Source organism: Enhydra lutris, unplaced genomic scaffold, assembly GCF_002288905.1.
Source record: "Enhydra lutris kenyoni isolate GAN:26980312 unplaced genomic scaffold, ASM228890v2 scaffoldscaffold2, whole genome shotgun sequence".
NCBI classification, from domain to species: Eukaryota; Metazoa; Chordata; class Mammalia; order Carnivora; family Mustelidae; genus Enhydra; species Enhydra lutris.
The window spans coordinates 37,647,790-37,673,597 of NW_019154086.1; the positions used below are offsets into that span (position 1 = coordinate 37,647,790).

Here is a 25,808-nt window from a genome sequence, read left to right on the forward strand (position 1 = left end):
GGCGAGGCGAGGCGAGGCTATTAGCAAAATAGTCTTTCCGTTAAGCTATTATCTGCCTTTAATAGTGTTCTCATTAGCTGAAAAATATTACCTTAAGTTGAAGGTAAGAGTGCCACAGATTAAGTCAAAAAAGCACAAGAGTAATGTTTTAAATCTCAGAAGATTTACTTCTCCTTCAAGATAAATCCTTAAGCCTTCATTCTTCTCAAAGTCATCAGATGCTTGAGTACTAGGTGCCAGATTTGTTCCTCACATTGTATGAGGAGCTGGGCAAGCATTAAAGAAGAACTGAAGGCATCTTTGCCAATTGGCCAACAAAAAGAGGACAATGTGGTTACCAGAGACAACGCACACACATACATAACACAGTGCCATACTTTATTAAACCCTTGTAAACTATCCGCACAATTTCAAAAGTTAAAGTGAACAGATATAAGGGCATGAGAATAACTTAGCCCAACAATGACTACCATCATATAGTACACAACAGAATTTGGGTCCTCCTAAGTTCCTAGTAGGTGAGTCAGGTTTGGCAGGGACGGTAGCAAAGTGGTTAAAAGAATGATCTGAGGATCTCTACCAGGATTTCCATCTCCTCATTAAGATTCCAATCCCATAAATTCCAGGGGCACTCTGGTACATGAATTAATACACACCTCATTTGGTCACTTGCTTTCCCAACCCCCCATGGAGTGCCCCAGCTGGGTTAAGATTAACTATGTTTTTAAAAAGAAAAAAAAAGATTAACTATGTTTTAGATCAGCTAATGTGAACAGGCACTTTGGAGTGCCAATTCCTTCCTCCATTCTCCCCATAATGCCCAAAATGAGTTACAGCTACACTATATTAAAAAGAAGGAGCAACGGTGTGGCTGAGAAAATATTCTCAGAATAATATGTCTTATCCTCTCCATCCCCTATTTCTCTCTACTACGTCACAGCTCCCAGTCAAAAATCTCAAACTGATACTACCCACTTCACTGTGCAGCTATAAGCTGTTAAATGTGTGGTTATCACAGAACCCAACAAAAAACTAAGAACGTACAATCTTCAATAGCATCAAATGGTTCCACTTAGCACTCTGGGAAACAAACACTTCTCCACCCCAGACCTCATTTTACCTTGTAATTCATACCTCAATTCTAAAAGGACTTTAAAATAGTTTCAATCCCATTTTAATATTTACTATTTCTAAAATTAGACTGCTGTATAGTTAGTGGGGACATATAATGTGATGGTAGTTTTATTCTCTAAATGATATTAGTACATCAATGGGACATCTTAACACACTTGATTAGGGAAATATATTGGAAGAGGGCATTATCCCAATTTTTTAAAAAGTCATGTTACAAAAACCATCAAAATTACAGTGTTTATATTTTACACAAATCCCCACACTGGAGTCACAAAAATTACTTCTCCAGGACAACCAAGAATGAATCACCTACATTAGTAAGATAAACATCGTTAGGAATAAAACAAAATATTGTACTAGTATCAGAAGTTAATACAAAATACTACATTAATATTGAAGAAAAACAAGAATCTATTTGGCTATTTTTAAAAATCAATAATCTGGGGGTGCATAGTGTCTCAGTTGGTTGAGTGTCTGACTCGAAATTTCAGCTCAGGTCATGATCTCATGGGTGGTAAGACTGAGCCCTATGTTGGGTTCCATGCTCAATGGGGAGTTTTGGGGTTCTCTCTCTCTCTGCCCCTCCCTCAACTGCATGTGCCCTCTCCTCTCATTTTCTCTCTCTTGCTCATAATTAAATCTTTTAAAAAATATATTGACAATCTGGAAATTTGAAATCTAAAATTTCTTACATAAACTCTGGATTATATTCAGTATTTCAGGATCCTATCATACAGCTATAAATAACAAGGTTATTCTTCCTTTTAAGCAGATGAGAAACATTCAAAAGATTTTTGAAAACAAGTTTTTCTGTTTTACTAAAACTTAAATTCAAAGAAACTGATCTTGTAGAAAATCTTTTGGTGTGTGTATTACTACTCTTTTATATTCATTATACCATTTACACCACTCTATTCTCATTTCCATACAGTATACCAGGATTTTGTTTTTCAACTAAATCATCAAAGGAACAGTCACTATGAAAATCCATAAATTTATATTAAATAGCTAACACAAAATTGTGTTTGTGTCTGTGCACACACACATGTGCTAAAAAGAACATAGCCTAAACAGAAAGAAATTTATGTTCACCATGAAGAAATGTGATCTACCAGGAAAAAAATAAGGAAATGTGATATATTATAGTAAGAAAATAAGAAAACAAAGACAAAGTAAGGTTTGGGATCACTTAAATTTTATAAAACCTGTTTTTCCCCCAGACTAACCACCATTAAGACAACAGCTAACAAATTAATAAATACTTACTAGGGACATACTATGTTTAAAAAAAAAAAAATGTGTGGGCAAGAAGATATTTAAAATAATGTTTCAGGACACGCAGGTGGCTCACTCTTTAAGTGTCTCCCTTCGGCTCAAGCCATGATCCCAGGATCCTGGGATCAAGCCCCATGTCAGATTCCCTGCTCACTGGGAAGCCTGATTCTCCCTCTCCCACTCCCTTTGCTTGTGTTTCCTCTCTCACTGTGTCTCTCTCTGTCAAATTAATAAATCTTTAAAAATAAATAAATAAAATAATATTTCAATTGAAGAGATGCTCAACATCACTCATCATCAGGGAAATGCAAGTCAAAACTACATGAAATCACCTCACACATGTCAGAATGGCAAAAAATCAAAAACGAAAGAAACAACAAGTGTTGGTGAGGATGTGGAGAAAAAGGAACCCTCTTGCACTGTTGGTGGGAATACAAACTGGTGCAGACACTGTGGGAAACAGTATACAGGTTCCTTAAAAAATTAAAAATAGAACCACCCTATGATCTAGGAATTGCACTACTGAGTATTTACCCGAAGAATGCAAAAGACTAATTCAAAGGGATACATGCACCCCTATGTTTTTTGGCATTGTTTACCATAGCCAAATTATGGGAGCAGTCCAAGTGTCCATTAACAGATGGATAAAGAAGATGTGGTATATATATATGATGAAATATTAATCAGGCACTAAAAAGAATGAAATCTTGCCATTTGCAAAAACATGGATAGAAATAGTTTAATGCCAAGTGAAATAAGTCAGAGAAAGACAAACACCATATGATCTCACTCATATATGGAACTTAAACAAAACAAATGAAAAAGGGGGGGGGGGAATAAAACAGAGAGAGAGACAGAGAGATAAACCAAAAAACAGACTTAACTCTAGAGATCAGAGGGCTACCAGAGGGAAGGTGGGGGCAGGGAGTGGGGAAGGTGCAGATTGAGAAGAAAATAGGGAAGGGGAATTAAAGAGTACACTTTATCATGATGAAAAGAAAAATGATATTTCAATATATGAAGTCAATTCTAAAAGCAAATATTTGTTAGGATAAACATTTTCAAATTTCAAATTTCAGCGTAATACAAGCATTTGGTAGATGCAGAATTACTTAACATACCCCCTAACCCTCTATCACCATCTAGTGGCAAAGTTCATGAAACAGCTGAAGAAAATCCATGTCCTGTATACAGCATGTACACGGCTTAGCCCTTCCCTAGTCATCTTCAGTGCTATACACACACACGGGAAAAAAAACAAAAACAAAAACAAAGACAGTCCTGGAGGTGCCTAGAAAAATGTACAATGGAAATGTCTGAAAAGAGTAATTAAGACCTACAAGAATTTATCTTACAGTTGTAAAAAGGACAAAAGCTAAACAGGCCAAAATACATGAGATTTTATGGGAAAACATTACAAATATTATCTATTCTTTCCTAACTGACATGCAGCAAAATTTTCAATTAAGCATAATTTACCTGTAGTTTCAAAAGTACAAAAAATTGTATTAAAGTTCAAGAGGAAAAGAAACAAGTCAGTGTTAAAACTTTTAATTTATTAAGAAACTCTGGGTATTCAAATGCCAACTTGTGTTCCAAATGTTAAGTTTCTCTTATAAACCATGATGAGATAAGAATCATATAAAATGACAAAATTGGTATAACACAGCTGTTAAAGCACATACTTTTTTTTTTGTTCTCATTTGAAAACTCCACATATGGGCTTAAATTGGAAATTCCTTTATTTCAAACAGTTTCACAGGCAAACATTCTTAATACAAGTAAAGTGGCCAACTTCTCTTTGAATAATGTTGTAGAATACCCAGTGGTTACAGTCTGGCCAATATCTGCAGCCTCTCTCAGAAACAAGCCCCATGTCTGATCAAATCAGCCTAACTTGTGAGCAAAGATCCAAAATAGTCACCAGATTTCCCAGAACTTCCAATTCTATGTCTTGGTTTAGATATTATAAACAAGAATTTCCAACAACACTCTGGACTTATCTCTACACATATGCAGACAAACACACTACATGTGTAACTAGAGCTAACAGATTTGGCATAATATGACTCAGCCCCTTAAGCTGTGATGGTATTATTTCAAGATCACATTCACTGCTTAAGATTGTTATCACTAGCCTAAACCAAAATATCTTCAATAACATTGAAAGCACCTGTCAATTACCAACCATAGCTCTAAGGGTTTTTCGAAAAGCCTAAACCATATTGTGTGTGTCTTCACATTTTTACATGTTGTTTTATGCATCCAAAGAAATACCACCATTAAACACAATGGAAGAATGAATAAATATAAGAAAATGTGTATCAGGCTGAACATTTACATTACATAAATTTGAAATATCTAGATCAGGACTTCTAAACCTCATCAAACCTAATGTATTCCTTTTGCAAATACGACTCAACATATTTTTAGTACCCAGATATAGAAGCCATAGATAATATGATCTATGTACACATACAATTGCAAACACACACACGCACACACAGACCTCACACTGCATGGTAGTGTGGGACCATAAAAATAACTGCAAAACTGAAACTGTCCAAAGCAATTTTAACAATCAACAGAAAAAAATTATGATTGATTCATAATATTTTTTAAAATGTGTCAAAACATTAAAAATGTTCTTATTGTTGGTTTTAAATATATAGGAAATGATAATACTAGTAAATTTAAAACACTGGAAATATTGAGAATTCAAGTGTTTTATTTCTTTGTTAAAAAAAAAAACTTTAAGGGTAGTACTTGCACTCTCACTATGTGATTTACAATACAGAGTAATCATCTTTTCCTATGCCTTGTAGAACTGTGTGAATAGCTTTTCTAAGTGTGTTTCTAAGTGTGAATAGCTTGCAACATTTTATCCTTTGAGCTTTTAAAATTATGAATTATAGGTATTCCTGCTTTTTTGAAAGTTTCCATTATAGCACTTCACTTTTATGAAAGACATCCATTAGTATCTATTCTTGCTTATTACCAAGGGAAATCCAAAGAGGATTTCCACTTTTACAATAAAAAAGGTATATAGCAAAAAGAGCATTCAGAGTTCATTTTGCTTCAAGCCATTACAGAGGCAGCAAACCCCGAGCAGTGAGAATGGTCCCACCAAGCTCTTTCCCCCAGGAACTACACTCAGTGTCTCAGCATCAAGCCATGCTGGTTCTGAACGATGTCTGTGAGCATCTGTGCTTTATCTCAAATAATTTTGTGCACCCCTCAGCAAAATATATCCTGAAGTATAAAAAAAGCCTCAAGAGATACCATTTTTTGAGTCTGGTAACGCTCAAGAATTTTTCCACATAAATTAATAGTAACTGCTTCTTCACTTTACATCATTTCAGCGTCTAAAAGGAACACTCTGGTGGGGGAAAGCCGTATTTCGGAGAGTTAGTTCCTTTCTGTGAAGTTTCTTGCCAGCCTCACTTGCTCTAGGACATCTCTTCATTTATATCACAAACACTTTTTCTTTGATGTCAGTAAGATCACCTGCACTAAGTTGCTCTAGCTGCATCCGAGAGGCTCCAAATTCCTAGTCAGCGATTGCATCTAGAACAATTCACATTTGATTTGAATTTCATGTTCAGCATTATCACTTTTCATTTCTTTGCTGCTCTTTCATCTGTGTTGGTCAATTCTCACTGGTAATTACCCAATTTTGTAGAATGTCATGAGGTTTATCTCAAACAAACAAGGAGGCAACACAATAGCACACTTTGCTGCCTGGTCATGAACCAAGTAAGACACATGCAATTACCAGTCACTGACAGGCTTTGAAAGAAGTGATATGACTGGCCACTGACTGTGAATGCATGTGTACTACTTATAGGAGAAACGGCAGATTGCAGAGCTAGCAGCCAAGTTTGTACCTCATGAAAGCACTCACAGTTAATATACTGCTGTAATTGAAATTTGAAAAATGTGGCTGGGAAACTGGTATTACTTAACTAAGTCATGGTAATTCAAATAAGTGTATGTCAGAACTATCAAACCAAGGACTGCCTGCTCGTGTGTATATGTACCTGTGACGATAATCATAACCCTAAGGAAAAATAGAAAAAAAAATAATAAAATCATGTGTAATTTAATATCAAATATTAATTCATTCAACACAGATGCTTGCTTGCATCTGTCTATATAATTATGTGAATTCAATAGCTATAAATGTTACTTGCAACCAAATGCCACCTACATTATTACCACTGATGTGGCTTCTAAAATGATATATAATTTTTGAGCAGATTCCAAAAAAATAGAGTATTTACATTCCTGGGTAAGTGGGCAGTATATATTAAAGCAAAGATACTTTATATGAAAAACACATAAATTATGGGCTCAGATCTTTTATAAGGTTTTATGAGGTTCCTCACTCATGGGAAAGTTTAATGGGCTATTCCCACAAGAAGCATGGAGCAATTCCTTGCTGTACAAAAGACTGCTTTATACTTTGTAAGATACCAAGCATCTATGGCCCTTCCACCAAATACTGAGACAAAAACAACTCCAAATTTGACAAAGTAGCCCCCTGTGTAGTACTGTCTACACTGAGAACCCTGATCCATCATCCCTGAAATGCGATGGATCCATCTACCCATGAAGCATCAGTGGACAGAAACAAGAATATGTCTAAGGTTTCATCATTATAAAAAACCCAGGCCTCTAGATACCAGTAAGGCCTAAGTAAATTTGGAAGGGATATAGTATTAGTCATAAATCAATAAATAATAAGGCAATCTTTTTTATTCTTATTTCTTCATCATCAAAAAACAGTAAAAAGATTGATTCTTATGAAGTCTGCATGCAAGCTTCATGAAGGGCCTGCTTTGACGTTGAATGTGTTCTCTGCAAATACTATGAAAGACAGCTATAATTACCACTGAGAGCCCAAAAACAACGGGTTAAAAATAGAGCAAGACAAGGCATCTGGGTGGCTCAGTGAGTTACATATCTGACTCTTGATTTCAGCTCAGGTCATGATCTCAGGGTTGTGAGATCAAGCCCCACGTTGGGACTCCACTCTGGGTGCGGAGTCTGATTATAAGATTCTCTTTCTCCCCTTCCTTCTGCCTCTCCCTCCCCTCCTCCTCTCTTTAAAAAAAAAATTGATAAAATAAGGCCTGATGATTCACAGACCTGTAACCCTGGGGCAAATAATACATTATATGTTAATAAAAAATTTAAAAATAGATAAAATAATAATGATGATCAAAGCTTATGGAGTGTTTCCCCAGTCACTGTTCCAAGCACCTGACATAAAATGTCTAGTCCCCACAACAAGAAGTAAATATTATCTCCATTTTACAGGTGACAAAACTGAGGCATACCACCTAAAGAAATATATGGCTGGGAAGTGAAGGGATGGCAGCTGATTAGGAAGCCAAGGAATCCATGCTGCTAACTAGACTGCATCCCTTTCTCTCCCCACCTCAAGAAGGCTCCTTACCCCTTGAACCGGTTAACAGTTACCATCATGCACCCAGCACCTGAACTGTAAAAATGTGAGTCATCTCATGCACCCCTCCTTCCCTACACCCGATTCTGCCCATCTACCCTCAGATATGGACGGTCCAGGCCTCTGTCCCACCTGGCCCTGCGCTCAGCTTAGCTCAGACCCAGAGGGAGGCCCTGTGGTCTCAGAGACAAGCAAGGATTTGGGAATCAGGACCTGGATCCCAACTGTGTGCCACGCTGAGGGAAGAAAATAAACAAACTGCAGGACTTTAAACTAATGGCCCTACTCCTAGAGGCTTTGAGTTTCCTGCTCCTTCCCAGCCTCTTGCATACCATTTTCTAGTACTTTTAACACTGATTAGTTATTAATGAAATAAAAATAGCAAACATCTATTGGGTACTCCCAAAGCACTAGGCACTGTTCTTAGTAGCTGACCTGAATCCACCCATTTCGTCCTCTAGACAAATCCCTGAGGACGCACCTGCACTACCCCCTTGTTAGAAAGAAAGAGGGTCAGTAATGTTCCCAAGGTCATAGAGTTCACCAAGGCTCTTTCTGGGGTCTAGACTCTCCCAGTGTGACTCCAGAAGCTCAGGATTTAACTATGGCTTGATAATGAAATGAAATACTTCAAGCTATTACTGATACTACTGAAAGCCTTGTAATTATTATGCTACCAAATGCAATTAACAGAAATAAACATCAACACTGCAAATAAGGCTGCGCTTTACATTGAGAAGTTCTCTCAACCAAAGACTCAATAATTTCTCTAATAAGCATGAACGATAATACCCACTATTAAGAGAACATTAAGGGAAGCCACCAACTATGCATATCTGATCATTTCATTCTCTTAGAATTAAGATGAGCATATCACTCATGTCAAGACCGGGAAACTTTTGAGGGTGAAAGTGTCACTGATGCGGCACAGCAGTGTGGGCAAACCAGGATATATGGCCCCCACGCTCATGACTTAGAGGAAAACTCGTGTCTGTATCAGGATTGTGCTAGTAGTTGAACAAGCAGCTGAGGACAAGGAGAAAGAACTCAGGGAATCCAGCCATCTCATCTATGAGTAGTCCCACTGTCAAGCTCCTTCCACCCAGTTTACTAACACAAACTGAACCCCTGGATGCTGAATTCGCAACTATTCAACAAAAAACCTCTAATGGATACTTCCTGGGAGTGTGGGTGCTGGTTTCTAGGTCAGTACTCTTTGCTAACAGTTTTGTGTAATACCACAAGAAAGAACCCAGCCCATTTTGCTTCCTGAAGGAACACATTATCTAATTCCAGTCTAAATTCTCTCTATCCTCCACAGCAAAACCACCATGGAGCTTTCCCAGCACTATCAGCTACTAAGAACAAAATTTATGATTGGTAGGCTTTCACAGATTTTAGAGATGGAAGCGGCCTTCACCCTTCTGAGGCACAGGCCTCCATGGAGACAATAAACAAACAGGCGGGGCAGGAGGCAGAGCCATAAGAGGGCCCAGATGTGGGCTATCTTCCACAGCAGGACTAGATAAACTCCACCTGCAGGAAGTCTGGGACACTCCAGCCCCACCCTGTTCAAACAGAAAATACGTTCCCAGTTAGCCTTCCAGTCACGATTAAGTCAAACCAGCGTAACCACATGTCCTCATTCAACCAGCCTCATGATCCTTGAGGACGATAAGGCAGCAGCAAGAATGAAACAGAAATTTGCCCTCACTGATTCTTTCTCCTGATTATGCCAACTGCTTCATACAAAACAGCCTAAGAATCACCGCTGTGCTCAAATTATTAACTAAGGAGATATCCAACTCTCTACAGCATTAATTGTCTAAAACCGCAAAGAATTTCTCAGTCTGGCTGCCAGGGAAATTAAATCACCAGGGATAACCACACAGCCCTCACCCAACCCCAAGGTACAAACAAGTGTGCTCAGCTAACATCAGCATGCTGGACAGAGAAGACTGATGCCACATAATTTCTGGTGCGGCCTGCTCTGGATGAAAAATGGAAAAAAGAAACTGCATATGTGATCACCCAGAATACTTCCTCTGACTTCAGTTAACCTCAGCCAAATTCTCTGAAGATTGCCCACAAAACCTTCCCCTAAACTGGCTAGGACGAGCACCTCCCACACCCACCTCAGCCTAAACAAGTGGCATCAGTTTACTAGAACTCTGGGAAAGTTTATCTTGTAGAAGTGAAGTAATTCTCTACATTCGCAAACCTCATTCCTGCTCTGTGATTCCACTCTCAGTGATTTCTCAAGGCTCATTTTCCTAACTTGTTCTAACAATTTCCTAAAGAGCTGAGCAGTTAGAACCCTAAATCAAATACACAGTCTTATAAATCCTCTCAATTATCTGCCCTGGGATGAATAAATAAGCAGATCAGGGGTTCAGAAACCTATAAAAAAAAAAAGGAGCTCAAAAATGTACAGATACAAGTGATGACACAATGCTTCTGGGATAGTATCATTTAAAAATATTCACAGCCCTTGTTTATAGATTAATTATATCATCTCACTTATTTTTATCTACAGGATCAGAGCCTCCTATAGGGATATTCTCTGCCTCCCCATGTTTTAGTAACATAAATTCACTCAACACACACTTGTGAGTGCCTAATACAGTAGTGGGGACTAGAAATACAAAAACCAACCAACAAAGACAGCCACCACTGCCCATTCTAGCCTGACGGGCTATAAAAACACAGACCACATGGGATGAATACTAACACCACCAAAGCATCAGGAACATTTCTGGAGACAGTGACAGTTGGGGCAAGTCTCAAGAGCAGACAGAAATAGTATGATAATTATGAGAAACGGTGCTCTGCAGAAATGCAAAGATCTAAAAGAAAATGCCCTCTTCTACTTCCCCATTACCTTTCCAAGAAACTATACAGAGAAGAGGAAATATACACACTGAAGTTTTTGTTTTTGTAACAGTTAAAGTTCTCAATTTTAATTCTTTGCTAATAACATCAACTGAAATTCATTCCTTTTGATTCTTAAGGTTAAACACAGTCTAATACTAGCAACACAGAAAATCTGTTTGAGCACTTCAACTAATTGGGATAAGGTATTCAACGCATGACTCGACATAAGTGCCTACCCCAAAGTGTGGTTTTGTACAGTGTCTACAAAATATGTAAATATTGTGTATATCAATACACCTTATAAACTGTCACTTCTGTCATCCTACCAGAAGGTGGACATATTATACCAAAAATTTGTCTTCGTTATAATTCACAAAGATAAATACACAAGTGCCAAAAATTCCTGTACCTGTCACTCATTTTGAGAGGTTAAAAAAAAATAAAACCATTGTTTTAAAATAACGCTAAGTATGTTTTAATGGCATAATTCCTATCACTGCACTACTCTCAGTCGATGCATGGACCTTGGCAGGATCTAGTACTTCACATAGAGAAACCCAAAAAGGCATGTCTGTACTCAGGTTTCCTGACAGATTGTACTTTTTAAAACACATCATCAATTATTTTACTACAAAACACAAAAGATTCACGGCATCCTCAATTAGGAACTCTTCAGCAGGACAGTTAGGATCCTCCACATTATGCTTAACCCCACCCTGGCTGACTTTCCATCCACAGTATCCTCCCTTGCACTGTTTTGTGTTTTGAGTTTTGTTTTTTTTTTTTTTAATCCCAGATTGAATTTCACCCATTCTGTAAATAAAAGAGCCATATAGTAAGAACCAAACACCATCTCCTTCACAGATTCTTTTAGAGAGCCACTTCCAAACTCACTTCCTATAAACATCTCTGTAAATTCATTCATACTGAGCCTTGTACTAAAAATCTTCTGTCATTCTCATCTCCATATATTCCTCGATGTCCAGTAGACACCTGCATGGACTCACACACCCCCCAAACCCACACACAATCATGAATCACTTGCCAGCAAAAACTTTTAACTTTTTTTTTTTTTTTTTTAGTGATATAACCCAGTAAATAGCTGCTATGGTTAAAATGAACTCACTGAAAATGTTCCTTATGATCTAAAGGCCCATCCAGAGGGAATGATTAAATAAATTATGGACTACTACAGAGCCATGAAAAAAGAATAAGGAATTTCTATACCAGGCTACCAGGAATTAGTCCCCAAGATAGCAAGTCAAGAAAAAGCAAAGTACACTAGTTTGTCTTACCATCCAGTGATGCAAATGAGGAAAATCTGGGATAAAGCAATAGCAATGAAGTCGTTTTCATACTTGCTTAAAAGATTTTGGGGTTTTTCAGAGTCCATAGTCTCTCATGGTTCATCTCCCCTTCCAATTTCCCTCAACTCCCTTCTCCTCTCCATCTCCCCCTGTCCTCCATGTTATTTGTTATGCTCTACAAATAAGTGAAACCGTATGATAATTGACTCTCTTTGCTTGACTTATTTCATTCAGCATAATCTCTTCCAGTCCCATCCATGTTGCTATAAAAGTTGGGTATTCATCCTTTCTGATGGAGGCAACCATGAGAGACTACGGACTCTGAAAAACAATCTGAGGGTTTTGAAGGGGCGGGGGGTGGGAAGTTGGGGGAACCAGGTGGTGGGTATTAGGGAGGGCATGGATTGCATGGAGCACTGGGTGTGGTGCAAAAACAATGAATACTGTTACGCTGAAAAGAAATAAAAATTTTTAAAAAATAAACAAATAAATAAATAGAATCTTTAAAAAAAAAAATTGGGGGGTAAGGAACAAAATAGGACAATTATAGAACCAAGAAGTAAGAAAGTCAGCTTTTAAGGGCAGTTGACGACAGGCTGGATGGAAACCGACTGGAAACAATAACAGACATATCTGAGGATTACGTATGTTAAGCCCACTCTATTTGTAGTTCAAATACACAAGGGATGTTTATATATAACCAGTCTCTCAGCAGTGACGGGTCAGATTCCAGCCTGGAAGCGGTGCTGAAGAAAGGAAATGTATGTGCATCTGTGAGCATGTGGAGTGGGTGGGGGTGGCCCTCGACTTCTGGGTATTTGAAGGTTCTGAGAAAAAGATCAATCAGGATGAAGTCCTACAGCACTTTAATCTTAGGGTTCCACAAAAGGAAATGGGAAAGGGTTGCAGAAACATAGAATTATGTAGCATAAATCAAAATAGCACAGAAGAAAACACAATTTTATCTTTTCTTGTTTTATTAAAGAGACAGTAAGTGGACACACATACACACACACAAGCGGTGGGGGAAGGGGCAGAGAAAGAGAGAGAATCTCAAGCAGACTCCATGCTGAGTTCTGTCATGCCGAGCCCCCGTCTTGGGGCTTGAGCCCATGATCCTGAGATCATGACCTCAGCTGAAACCAAAAGGTGGATGCTCAGCTGAAGGAGCCACCCAAGCATCCTTCATTTCTCTTCTTGATAGTACGTGCTGGAAGCAGGGAACATGACCTCTACCTATTTATTATTTATTATTATTAATATGGTTATTTTACTTTAATTTTATATTGAGTCTGGTATCCAATGTTGAGTAAAGTTTATTATGTGTGTTGCTAAACATAACAAAACATTTAATGTTAAAATACGTGAAGATCTGATCAATAGTCAAGATAAAATGCTTTTGCAAACATTAATAAGACATTTATTTCCAACTGCAAGAGAAAAATGTGTACAAGATAATCTTCACATTGAAAAAAAAAAAAGGATAATCTTCATATTTAAACATATCCACAAAATGCCCAGCATACACCTCAAAGAAATACAAAATGGTGGCAGGGACAATTTGCAATCCTGCATTGAAATATATCTGAGTCATCCACAAATAAGCTCCCTCCACACACTAGGACAGCTAAGGCCAATTTTTCAAAATGTGAGTGACATAGTGAGGGGCACAAAAAAGGGAAAACTCCGCTCCTAAGACTTTGCTGCTAAGAAGAGGGAGTAATGGCAGAGAGTGTAAGAACAGATTTGCATCCAGTGGGGAAAAAAACTGATGAGAGAATTGATCTAAAATATAAAACTAAAGGCCTCAAGAGAAGTCGAACATCATTGTTTTTGTTGCATAAGCCCCTTTCAATCCTCTTCCTTCCTCTTTGGGTTTCACCTAATCTTTGGCTGCTCTAGCCTTACTCACTAGGTGTCTGAATTCTCTTGTCACTACTATTCGCCCTACTGGTACTCTGATCCTTATTAAAATTCTGCTCTCAGGCCACAGGTCTGCATGGCTCTCTAAAACTAGAGCAGCTACTGAGCAGGTATCGTGGCAGTTGGAATGAGCTGAACAGACAAAACAGGCTGGGAGGTAAGGCATCTGCCCAGAAGAAGAAAAGTTCCTCCAAATGTTATAAAATCGCAGGCTCCAAAACAGAAAGGCAGGGAGGCTCACACATGGCCACGTTTCAGAATTACGTGAACACATCTGGAAATACAGATTCCTGGGGCACCTGGGTGGCTCAGTTGGTTAAGTGTCTGACTGTTGGTTTCAGCTCAGATCATGATCTCAAGGTAACTGGATGGAACACCAGTGTGTTGGTGTTGGGCTCCCCAATGAGTGGGGAGTCTGCTTGAGATTCTGTCTCCCTCCAAGCACACCTTACCTCACCCCCATTAAAAAAAAAAAAAAAAAAAAAAGATTTCTGAGCCCAAAACACAAGGATTCACATTCGGTTTCTCTCCGAATGTGACCCCTCCAGGGTCCTGGAATTTGCATTTTTAAAGCTCCCCAGGTGATGTTGATGGCCAGTCAGATATATAAACAAGGACTTCAAAAGAGTCAGAACTGCTCAGAGTTCCTAGGGAAGCAGAGGGTAGAGAGGACCATCCAGAGCCCTAGGGGGAAGAGGCAGCAGCTCCACATGTCTCCTTTCAAAGTCTCTCCCAAGCAGGGAAAGATGAATCACAAGACCTGGCCTAACCACTCTCTCAGTAAAGTCCTATGGCCAAAAACCCTATGAAGGCAGATAATCTATCTTGAGACGTGCAATGTTAAGAACACAAGACGAGGGGCATCTGGGTGGCTCAGTTGGTTGAGCGACCGTCCTTGGCTCAGGTCATGATCCTAGAGTCCCCGGACTGAGTCCTGCATCGGGCTCCCTGCTCGATAGGGAGTCTGCTTCTCCCGCTGACCTTTCTCCACTCATGTTCTCTCTCTCATTCTCTCTCTCTCTCAAATAAATAAATAAAATCTTTAAAAAAAAAAAAACTTTAAAAGAATGCAAGATGAACAGATAATTTACTAAGTTCTTTTTGGAGACTTAGATGTTCATCTTCCAGCAATTCCAAGGCAAGTACAGCCTTCACTTCTGCCTCTACGACTTGCCCTGGCCCCTGCCGTCCTTAACACATGCACCACTTCATCTGCCGGCCATCACTGTCTGTAAGCTCCTCATCTCACACTAAAATTTTGGTGCATATCATCAGCAATTTCTGATGAGAAAATATACTTTTCCTGGGTTCCCAGCACATAATGTCCCAGTGTACCCGACTCTCAGATGCTTCATGGATTAACGAATCTGTGCTCAGTGTTCATCTGGTTCTAGGAAACACCCACAGGACTGAAGAAGGAATCCTAAACTCGGGCTCTGAAGTCCAGTCCTGCCACCTCCTGGCTTGGACAACTTAAGTTTTCGGAGGCTATATTTTCTCATCTGTGAAAAGGCATAGTTATCCCTCAAAAGGTTCCTTTGTAAATTGGCTGCAGAAGGATCTACTACAAAGAAAGTGCTCCTTTGTTGATCAAGTGTATCTGGGTTCCAATCCAATCCTTGACAATGAGTATTCATTGCATCTCCAGCTTGCCACCTTTGCCCTGTCACCTGCCCATATAATTACAGACAGATGGCCCAGACTGGCTTCCCACGAGCCAAATACAGTGCACAGTCAGTCAGGTTTTGTTTGGGCCCACCAGACATTAGGCTTACATTGATCTGGCAAAGTCTATGATTTAGAAATGGCATGCAAAATCAGGAGAGACGTGGAAGTGCAGGCAGGCGCACTGCTCCAAGAGCTCCTCAACCAGCCTCCAAATCCCAGCTCTAAGAAGCCTGGACCTAACTAACTCTGTGCCTCAGTTTCCTCCTCTATTAAGAAAAAAGGTGAGGGGGATGTCTGGGTGGCTCAGTTGTTAAGTGTCTGACTTCAGCTCAGGTCATGATCCCAGAGTCCTGGGTTGAGTCCCACATTGGGCCCCTTGCTCAGCAGGGAGCCTGCTTCTCCCTCTGCCTGTTGCTTCTCCTTCCTGTGCTCTCTTTCTCTGACAAATAAACAAACAAAATCTGAAGGAAGGAAGGGAGAGAGAGAGGGAGGGAGGGGCGGAGGGAGGAGGTGAGGGGGACAGTAGCTCACGGAGTTGTGAGAACTCAGGGACTTTAAACACATAAGGTGTTCAGAAAAGTGCACACAATCAACACGGAAGTTTCTGATGACACTGGCTCATCCACTGGTCCCTGACAAGCTCTGACCAAGTGGCAGCTGACCCTCTGGGTGGGCCATGAGCTCTCTACTTTACAATTCCTTAATCTCTGGGGGTCTCAGACAGGATATATGTCACTTATCTAGTCTACCAGCCATCACATGACCACTTATATTGTACTATCTCTTTGGCCTTGGACTTAGCAAGACCTGGTACCAGGAAGAAAACAAGAAGCTCCAGTGAACTTAAACTTCCTCCCAGTCATACTCAGTATCAGGTACGTGAGCACTCCATGGTGAATGCAAAAAGCTTGAAAAAGCCTGAAAGCACAAGGACAATTAATGGGTGCTTCGGAGACCATGAGAACATTTATACCTCCAGGTATAAATCAGAAGTCCTGAGAGCTGCAGCTAGGAGATTGTGAATGCCGAATCATCCATTAAATCAGCAGGTTTACATCTGAAGGATGCTGTACTGTGCCTGGTAATAACCATCCTCTGAAGGCTAGTCCTTACCTACCTGTATTTCTTTTTTTTTTTTTTTTTTTAAAGATTTTTTTTTTTTATTTGACAGAGAGAGATAACAAGCAGGCAGAGAGGCAGGCAGAGAGAGAGGGGGAAGCAGGCTCCCCGCTAAGCAGAGAGCCCGATGCGGGGCTTGATCCCAGGACCCTGAGATCATGACCTGAGCCGAAGGCAGAGGCTTAACCCTCTGAGCCACCCAGGTGCCCCAACCTACCTGTATTTCCCCACGACAGCCCACTGCAGCTAAAACCAACAAGCCTTGAAGACTGCACGCACACAGGTGTTCAAAGTCCCAGCAGTCTGGACAACAGCAAGGACCGCATGGGGCCCCGGGAGCACAGAAGAATCGATTCCTTACACAGACCAAAGCCGGAAACCTAAAACCATCCGTAGGTCCCTTGGGGCCTCTGCTCAGAGTATTAAGGATCAATAGTGACTATTTGTGAGTGGGGCACGAAATAAGAAAATATGCTTCATGAGGAAAGAGACTTGGGTCTGACGGGGTCACAGCGCCATTTCCAGGATCTGGAACACCACCTACCACATAGTAGGTACACACGAAATATCTACAACAGCACCCGGTTTATCGTAAGCACATAAATAAGTGAGAACAATTATTATAACTGCTCGTGTATATGTTATGTTTTTAAATCAATCCGAATTTTGTGAGTTAAACCATGAACCCATAATGTGGCAATGGAACAACCCAAGTGAACGCACCTGAACCGTAGCGGCCTTCTACAGAGCTCTAGGGCACATGGTTTTCTTTCTTTATTAATCTGGTTCTAAGTCACACACTTTCTGATGCGGCCTTTGTAGCCCAATTCTGAGGCTTCCAAATCTAAACGCACGATCTTACTCCCTAGGAGAGATACTAGAACACTCTTCAGGACAGGACAAACTAGACGATATAACTTCGACTAAAAACTGGAAGCAGCTCCTGCCTTTTGCTTTCAAAACAGTAACATAATAAGCAGCACATACTAAGCAAAAGGTGAACAAATGACGCGTTTAACACAAGTACTACTCACGATCTGTCAGTAATGCTCAAACATGGAAAAACTCATGTGGGAAAAAAATGGCCAATAGCAGCACCTCTTATCTAACAGACGTGGTCACTGATGTCGAAATGCTTATTTACTCAAATGTTAATTCTGCATTTCCAGGCAGCCCCAATACCACTTGTTTGTGAACAGTGCAAACCACTGGGTGGCTGCTGACTGCTTCCTCCTGGAAGGGGCTTTCAGACAGAACCACTTCTTACCTGCCTCACTTGCCCATTGTCCATTCTCCACCTTGCACTATATCACAAGTTGACGTGTAGTTTACAAGTTTACAAAGAAAACTTCTTTAGATTGTCGTCTGACTGTTCATTTGCCAAATGATGTGGGGACGTTGAAAAAAGTAGGAGAAAATTTCAAGGTGGTGGAGGAGGTGGGGGGAAGTCGAGTCTTTTTTGGACCACTGAAGGCAAAGGAGTAGCTAGCACAGAAGCCAGCCTGATGCCCGCAGAGATCCAAACATCTCTCTGTTTCCATTTCCCAGACTTGAGTAAGTTCTGACAGATCAACTGAGCAGTGACAGCAGACCAATTATTCTGTGGTTTCTGTCAAGTTCCTGATTTTCATCTGTTCTAGAAGACGAGCAGGAACTCGAGCAGTCTTGATCTGGAGCGTACATGGACACATTCTGAAATGAACGCTGTTTAACCCACAGACGCAAGGCAACAGGCAGGTAAGGAGACAGCTTTGCCATGAGAGCATGTGAGCATGTGTGAATGGCGTAGGAGAGCAGAAAGGATCTGTGAGCTGGGCAGCAACAGTGCCGGGCACACTGGATCACCCCCACTCCCAGTAAGTCACTTTTTGTTTGAGAATGATAATTGGTTGCTATGGGATTCTATTTGCTCACACTGAGTCCGGGATCCAAATCTGAAATTTTATCATTGATGACTACTTAGGATTTCCAGTTGTGGCTGTTACAATATATCTGTGAAGAAGAGATGTCAAAGAAAATGACAAAAAGGTGTTTATCCGGGACAAATGCAAAAGCTTCTACATGTGTATCGAAATTGCCCCCAGAAACTATAAAATCAATTATTACAATACTTAAAAGTTAGTGTGAATGCTTTTGTTTACAATTGCATGTATGCCTGGATATATAGTTATTACCTGTGTGTGTGTGTGTGTGTGCATACATACAGGTAAAAGCTTTTATCTTTGTTGTTATTGGGATAACTTAACTCTCATAATACCTAAGAAGATAATTTATTTGCCTTTAAAGATAATTATAAGCTGCAAAAACATCTCTCTTATGCATAGCAAAAATTTGAGTTAATGTGCTACTTATTAGGGTCTATGATTAATCAGCCAAATTATTTCAAATACTCTAAATATTATGAATTTCAAGTTACACACAAGAGAATTAACACAGATCTACAGTGTGAGCATAGCCAACCAACCTCACGCAATCCATCTAGTCCAGAAACATATTTTTAAGAAAGCACACCTAATGCTATGGAGAAATGAATTAAAACAGTCACACTAAGGGGAGGGGGGGGGGACACCAGCACCCAACTCTTGATTTCAGCTCCAGTCATGATCTCAGGATCTTAAGATCGAGCCCAGAATTAGGCTCCATGGAGCCTGCTTAAGATTCTCTCTTCTCCTCTTCCTCTGCCTCTCCCCACTTCTTAAGGAAAAAAATTTCACACTGGTAAAAAAATAAACTCCCCACACACATGTTGTAGTTTACATAATCATCTTATTAAAACAGACTTGAAACAAAGTTTTTAGCACTAAAAAAAAAAAAAAAAAAACCCACTGATAAGTTTTAAAAAATACATAATGTCCTCACCAAATACCAAAATAGATTTTTATAATTTTTGAACATAAAAATTTTATACTTCCATAAAATCTGTATAAATACACATATAATAGTATGCACACACATCCACCATTAGTAATAGACACAAAAACTCCAAGTTATCATGCCCATTATAGTGCAGTAAGGAAGAAATGAGGGGACACCAAGATACTCCAAGCATGAAAACCCAGTAACGGAAAGTAGATAGGGTGTGGGGAAAGAATTAGTGCTTGATGAAATGTTATACTGTCCCTCTGCCACTTGAGGAAGCAGGTAGAGAGGATGTAACTATCCTGACCAAGGCCACCCAGCTGATCTCACCATGAGCCTGAGCCCTCTGAGCACATGGAAGGAGCTTGTACTCTATTCATGGAGCTCCTGAGGGTTTCAATCAATCCAACCTTACCACGCCACACCTGTTTCCTCCCCTTCCATCCTCCTCCACCAAATCACCCATCAGGAGGTCCTAAAATCCTCTTCAACTACTTTCATCTTCAATCATGTATTTGTAGGGTAGTTATCTATAATTTTCTGGCTGTAAGAATGCTCCATCCGGTATCAGACACATATATTAGGGGGCAAGTTATGCTTGAAACATAAATTACAATTATGCCAGACATCTTTAAACAATACAACTTGGGAAGAGGCAGCAATAGAAAAAGAAAGTCTCTCAAAGTCAGGAGAATTGGGGAGGGGGGGAGGTGGACCACTTTAAAATAGCTAATGTGTACACTAGGCAGCAAGGGACTAAGTAACTACCCTCTAAGAGGCCAGGCCACCAAGCTCCCTGAGTCCCAGTCCCTGATGTAATATTCCAGCTGATGCTGCTTATCTGGAGGTCCCCACTTTGAGAATTACACATCTATAGCTGAACCCCATATTCACATTCACCTTAATAACACTGTTTACAATCTAAGCCAGTTAGACTAAGACAGGGCAAAATAAAGAATAAATGCTTAACAAGCAAAACCACCATATTATCCCCAGTTAGGCATGACATTATTCTTGACCTGAGAAATTTTAAAAAGGAAGGAAGAAAGGGAGGGAAGGAGAGGGAAGGGAGAACAGAGATGGAGGGAACAGGGTCAAGGTATTTCCCATTAGATCAAAGATGCTTTCTAGAGTCAGCTGCTGGACAAAGGAATACTGTTGCCTCTAGAGTGAATTTAGGTGTTGAGGCTTCCTAAGCCTCCGTCTCTATGGTAAGAATCTAGAAGTCACCTTTATTTCATTTGGTTTCAGCATTGCTTGAAAGTTAGGCTGGTATCAAGCAAGTTTTCTCAACTTCCCAGCATGAAGGGTCTCTGGAATACCAAGAGTACACCAGGCCAGAGAGGAGAGGTTGAAGCCACACAAGCTTATTCTGCCATCCTCTTTCCGGGTACCCTCACTTGCAGAAGGCTCTCTAATAAAGGACTATTGGACAATAAGGAGAGTCTCTTTCAAATGAAAATTACATCATTGGCATAAGAGTGCCAAGCCTTTTTAGGTAGAGCAGTGGCTCTTAAAGTGTAGTCCCCCCAGACAAGATTCATCAACATCATCAGTGAACTTGTTAGACAAGTTCTTTGACCCCAGAACTACTGAAGTATGAAACTTTGGGAGTGGAGCTTGGCAATCTGTGTTTTAAGAAGTCCTCTAGGTGATTTGCTGCACATTCAACTTTGAATTCCACTGGTAAAATGACCCGTACGCCCTGGGACAGGGTCAGGCATAACTATAAATAATACCCCACCCCTACTTCCTACTTCAGAAATGTCCTGCTTTGGACAGTAAGTTACACAGTCATTCTTACATTTAAGATTAAATACTACAAAGGGGATTCATCGGCCGGGCTCTATTTACTACTTGGGACTTCAAATTAGCTTTATTCTGTTGCTACATTCTAGTACTAAACCCACAAGTGTCCCTGAATGCTGAAAAATGCATTGCCTCATGAAAGCCAAGGGGACAAGGCTAGAGAAATCAATTTCAGTAGAGGTCTACTATCTTTACCAAAAAAATCACCCACAACATTACATAAAAAGTCAAGCTTCCTGAGTACAGGATCAAGTCTCCTCCAGCATATCTTTAAAATCTTTTTAGCTAAATACTCTGGCTCCTCTGCAGTCACTTTTCTTCCCCTAACTAGCACCATCGAAAACGACAAGCCTAGTAGGTTATTTACTAGCCTTATTTTTATAGTAATAATTCAGCTACATTAATTCCCAGAAAAACTAAGTTTGCCACAAAGCTTCCCACTCCACTGTCCTTTTAAAGGCAAAGTTAAATGTTGGTCATATGCTTTTGGATCTGACCAATTTTTGATTCCTTTGAAATCCTTTGCCTTCACACAGCCTAAATTATATAGCTGGGGTTTTTTATTCAACTCTTCCATCTGCTGTTTCTGAAAAGCATCGAGGGTCTCCGACACGATGTTCTGACCCTTCATCTCTCAGATGAGAAAATAATCACAGAGGGATGATGGCTTCTACTGGATTACATACATCTGTCATTAAAGTCAAACTCTCAAAGAGAAAAAGATCAGCTATTTGGCTGCTCAGGCTTGACCCACAGGAGACTGCGCACTTTGGTGTGGTCACCAGGACAAAGAATTTGAGTCTTAGTTTTCTAGGATGACACACACCGATTTTTATCTCGTCCCTGGACTATAGCGACAATTCACACCAAGCCGACTTGCAACATGTCAAGTTTTCTTTTACTGTGGGAGAGATATCTGGCCAGAAAGCAGGACTCACTCACTGCTTGCAGGATCTTTCCAGTGAGTTCAGCCCTAAGGTCAATGGCTGATAGAGGAGTTCATCTAAGGAATGCTTCCATCCTGCTACAGAGGGTAAATGAAATCTTCTCATTCTAGAAAAATTTCAGTCATCCATTCATTTAGCAAACACTGATGCCACACCATGTGCCTCCCTCCATGATTCTAGATGCTAGGGGTAACTTGACAGGCAGCAGACTCCCTGACCTCATGAGGCTTACATTCTAACAGGCACAAAGACAAGCCTTGACAACTTCAATTCTTTCACCAAAGAAATGATACTTACTCAGTTATGGCAATAATCTCTGGGCATACCTTAATGTACTAGATTTTTTTTTTATATTCTTTATAGAGATTTGAAAGGGAGCTAATCTTATCAGAAGCCAAACAACATTTATGAACTTGATCTGAATCCCTGACCTAATCTTGTTAGAAGCTGACTGATAGCTCTACGTGTACTGATGAACAAAAAAAAAGGATATGGAAAACGATGCAAAATTCAGTTAAAAATCCCAGGAGTTGGCCGTAATTAATATTCTCTCTTTCCTGCCCCTGAAACTGCCTACCTATGTTTCTGCACAAGGACCTCACTGCCTCTTTCCCTACTCCAAACATCTCTGCACCCACCATTTTTATAGAAGTGAAAAAAGGAAGAGAGAGGATATGTCCTGAGATAAAAAGAAAACGTAAAATGTAAGATTAGCTGTCTTGTTTTCACTGAATCTATGAAGAGTCAAAACACAGCAGCAGGCCCCTTCACCATGCCACTGAGACAGGTAGTTTGGTGAACAACAAAAAGGGGACCAAAGAATTATTTTCAGAAAAGGAGCTCTCCCTTAAAACATCATTTTAGGTTAAAATACTTAATGCACACTTACTGCCTAATCTTTTGGGATTGTGGCAAGACTCTTTTATTTTTCTGAGTATGGGTCTGCTAATTTTCCTAAAAAACCATTACATTAGCATATTGCCAGTAATGTCCAGTTTCTTCATTTATTTCAAGTAGTATGAGAATTTTTAAACACTTGGGAAGCCATTGACTAAAAACAAAGCAAAACACACAAAAAAATTTAAAAACCCAGACCTAGATTCTTACGTGTCTTTTCGGATTTTGTTCTGTGAAAATTTCATTTTACACGGGTAAAGCCCCATACATATGTTTGTCTCATTCTTTTTTCACGTTCACCATATAACATAAACATTCTTGCATTAACACTAAAAATTCTGCAAAGTTATTGTCCTTAACAGCTCCCTAATATCCTTGTCCCAAACAAGGCTTTATTTACCTAAATAATCCACTAATTTGAGAGACACATTCAATGTTGCCATTGTTTTTGCTGTGATAAATAATGTTCTGATGAATTCAAACCTAGCTCTGCACTTTGGGTTTTTGTTTGTTCTTAGTAGTATCTTCCTAAACTAGAACCACAGGATCAACAGTGGTAAATAAGGGTCTCAATTCACCTTACCAAACTGCCCTATCATAAAAACTGCAAATGGGGTGCATGGGTAGCTTTGTCGGTTAAACATCCAGCTGTTTATTTCAGCTCAGGTCATGATCTCAGGGTCATGGGATCAAGCCCTCCATCAGGCTCCACACTTGATGGGGAGTCCACAATGCTCTCTTTCTCTCTCTCAAATAAATAAATCTTTTTTTTTTTTTAACTGCATAATTTACAGTTTCACTAGTTGAGAGTGATGGTCTCACTGCATCTTTACCAGCACTGAGGTTCTGTGTTTCATGGTTGATTTTAGGTCTTTGCTAATTTCATTGGTTTACACACATGGTGCATTGTTGAGATTTTGATATGTCTTTGAGTAAAGGTAAAGTCAAATATGACTACAGTTCATCATGTCCTTATTTCTGTGAATTTCTTGTTCAGGGCATATGGATGGAGAGATGGGAGGTATGCAGAGATCAGTGATGATGCTTCCTCATGGTTTCATTTATCCAGCTGATATATTTGCAGACTTAGGTACAGATGCTTGAGTCATTGGACTGGCCACAAGGGAAAGTTCCCTAGAACACCAGGTCTTGCAGGGTACCTTTGCACATCAGTGGTTCCCCTGAGTCACTGTTGCAGGCAATGGTCTTGGGAGTTAGGGATGCCAGCACACAGCACAGACTTTCCCAGCAGGTCCTTGTAAACCCTCTTACAATCCTGGGAGGAGATAAGCCTGAAACGCACACACAGGAGCTACAGTGAAAGGTCATTCTGGAGGGTCTGTTTTGATCTCAACTCCAGACTCGGCTGGAAACTAAGCATGACACCTACATTCTTAAGCCTTCAAAAGAATGGAGTCTGTCTTAGCCTAGCAAGGAAATAAAACAGTGAAGTTTGTCAACAAATGTTCAGTGGATGGACGGCAGTAAGGAGGATCTTAACGAACTATACCATGGAAACAACATTCTGCTTCACTAGTTATTATCTAAGTCCACTCCTAAGGACTCCTAAGTCCACTCCTGCCTAAGAAAAGATGGATGCTGTGCTTTCACTAAGGGAGACAGCTAGTCCTCAAACCTACAAAGCCAAGAAATGGAGCACAACAGGAAAGAGCAAAGAGCAGCATTCTGGAATCCAACTATATGGTTTCAAATCTTAACTTCACACCACTTACTCTGATATCACCTTGAAAAAGTTATTCAATGCCTCTATGACTCAGTTTCCAAACTGATCATGGAAATTTAATTAATTAATTAATAATTAATTAATTAAATTCATATGCACCCAAAGACTGTCATGACATCAGGGTACAATCAATGTTTACTGATGTCATCACCATCATATCTTATTTCTCAGTAACATAGTACACTGGTTTGATGACTACGAGACAGTAGAAGCCAAAGGGACATATTCAGAGTCTAGCCTGCCACTTAAACTCTGTTTGCTCAGTTTTACTTATCTGTTAAAATACCTAAGAAGCACTACTGTAGTTGTTATACTACCTGATATATAGTCAACAATCAAAAACTAGAGCCACTCATATATATAAAAACCTACAACACACACATAATGTAGCAAATCTACATTCCAGCCCATGTCCTCTGCTGCACAGCTATCAAACCTCTATCCAAAGAACCCTAACTGGCATTTGACTGTCGATTCAGCATTTCACTTAGGGCAGTGGAAGAAAAGCTATCTTCCCTCAGGAGGTAATTCCTGAGAAGATACCCACTTAGCATGTAGGCTATAATCTGGGAAAAATTATGTGCTGCACTGTGGAGTTAAAATAGGAGCTCACAAAAAGGAAAGAGCACTGTGTACTGAAGCATCCGGTGGACTGAAGAAACAAAATTAGGCCTCGTCTTAAAAAAGGAAACTGACACACCAATAGAGGGGTGGGAAGGGATATACTGAGTACGGAACCAACTTCAATTAATATGTTTACTGACCCTTAAATATGTCTTCCT

General features: G+C 39.9%; 2 protein-coding genes across 2 annotated transcripts in view; one reads left to right on the plus strand and one right to left on the minus strand.

Moving 5' to 3' along the window:
* LOC111146123 (mediator complex subunit 12 like) overlaps positions 1-25,808 on the minus strand; it is a 314,971-nt gene that overhangs the window by 121,584 nt on the left and 167,579 nt on the right. The gene's annotated exons all lie outside the window — the stretch shown is intronic.
* The window catches only part of LOC111148940 (purinergic receptor P2Y14), a 53,580-nt gene continuing 46,222 nt past the window's right edge, over positions 18,451-25,808 (plus strand). Inside the window, exon 1 of the mRNA XM_022505777.1 lies at positions 18,451-18,507. The gene's annotated coding sequence lies outside the window, so the exon portion shown is untranslated. The remainder of the gene's footprint in view (positions 18,508-25,808) is intronic.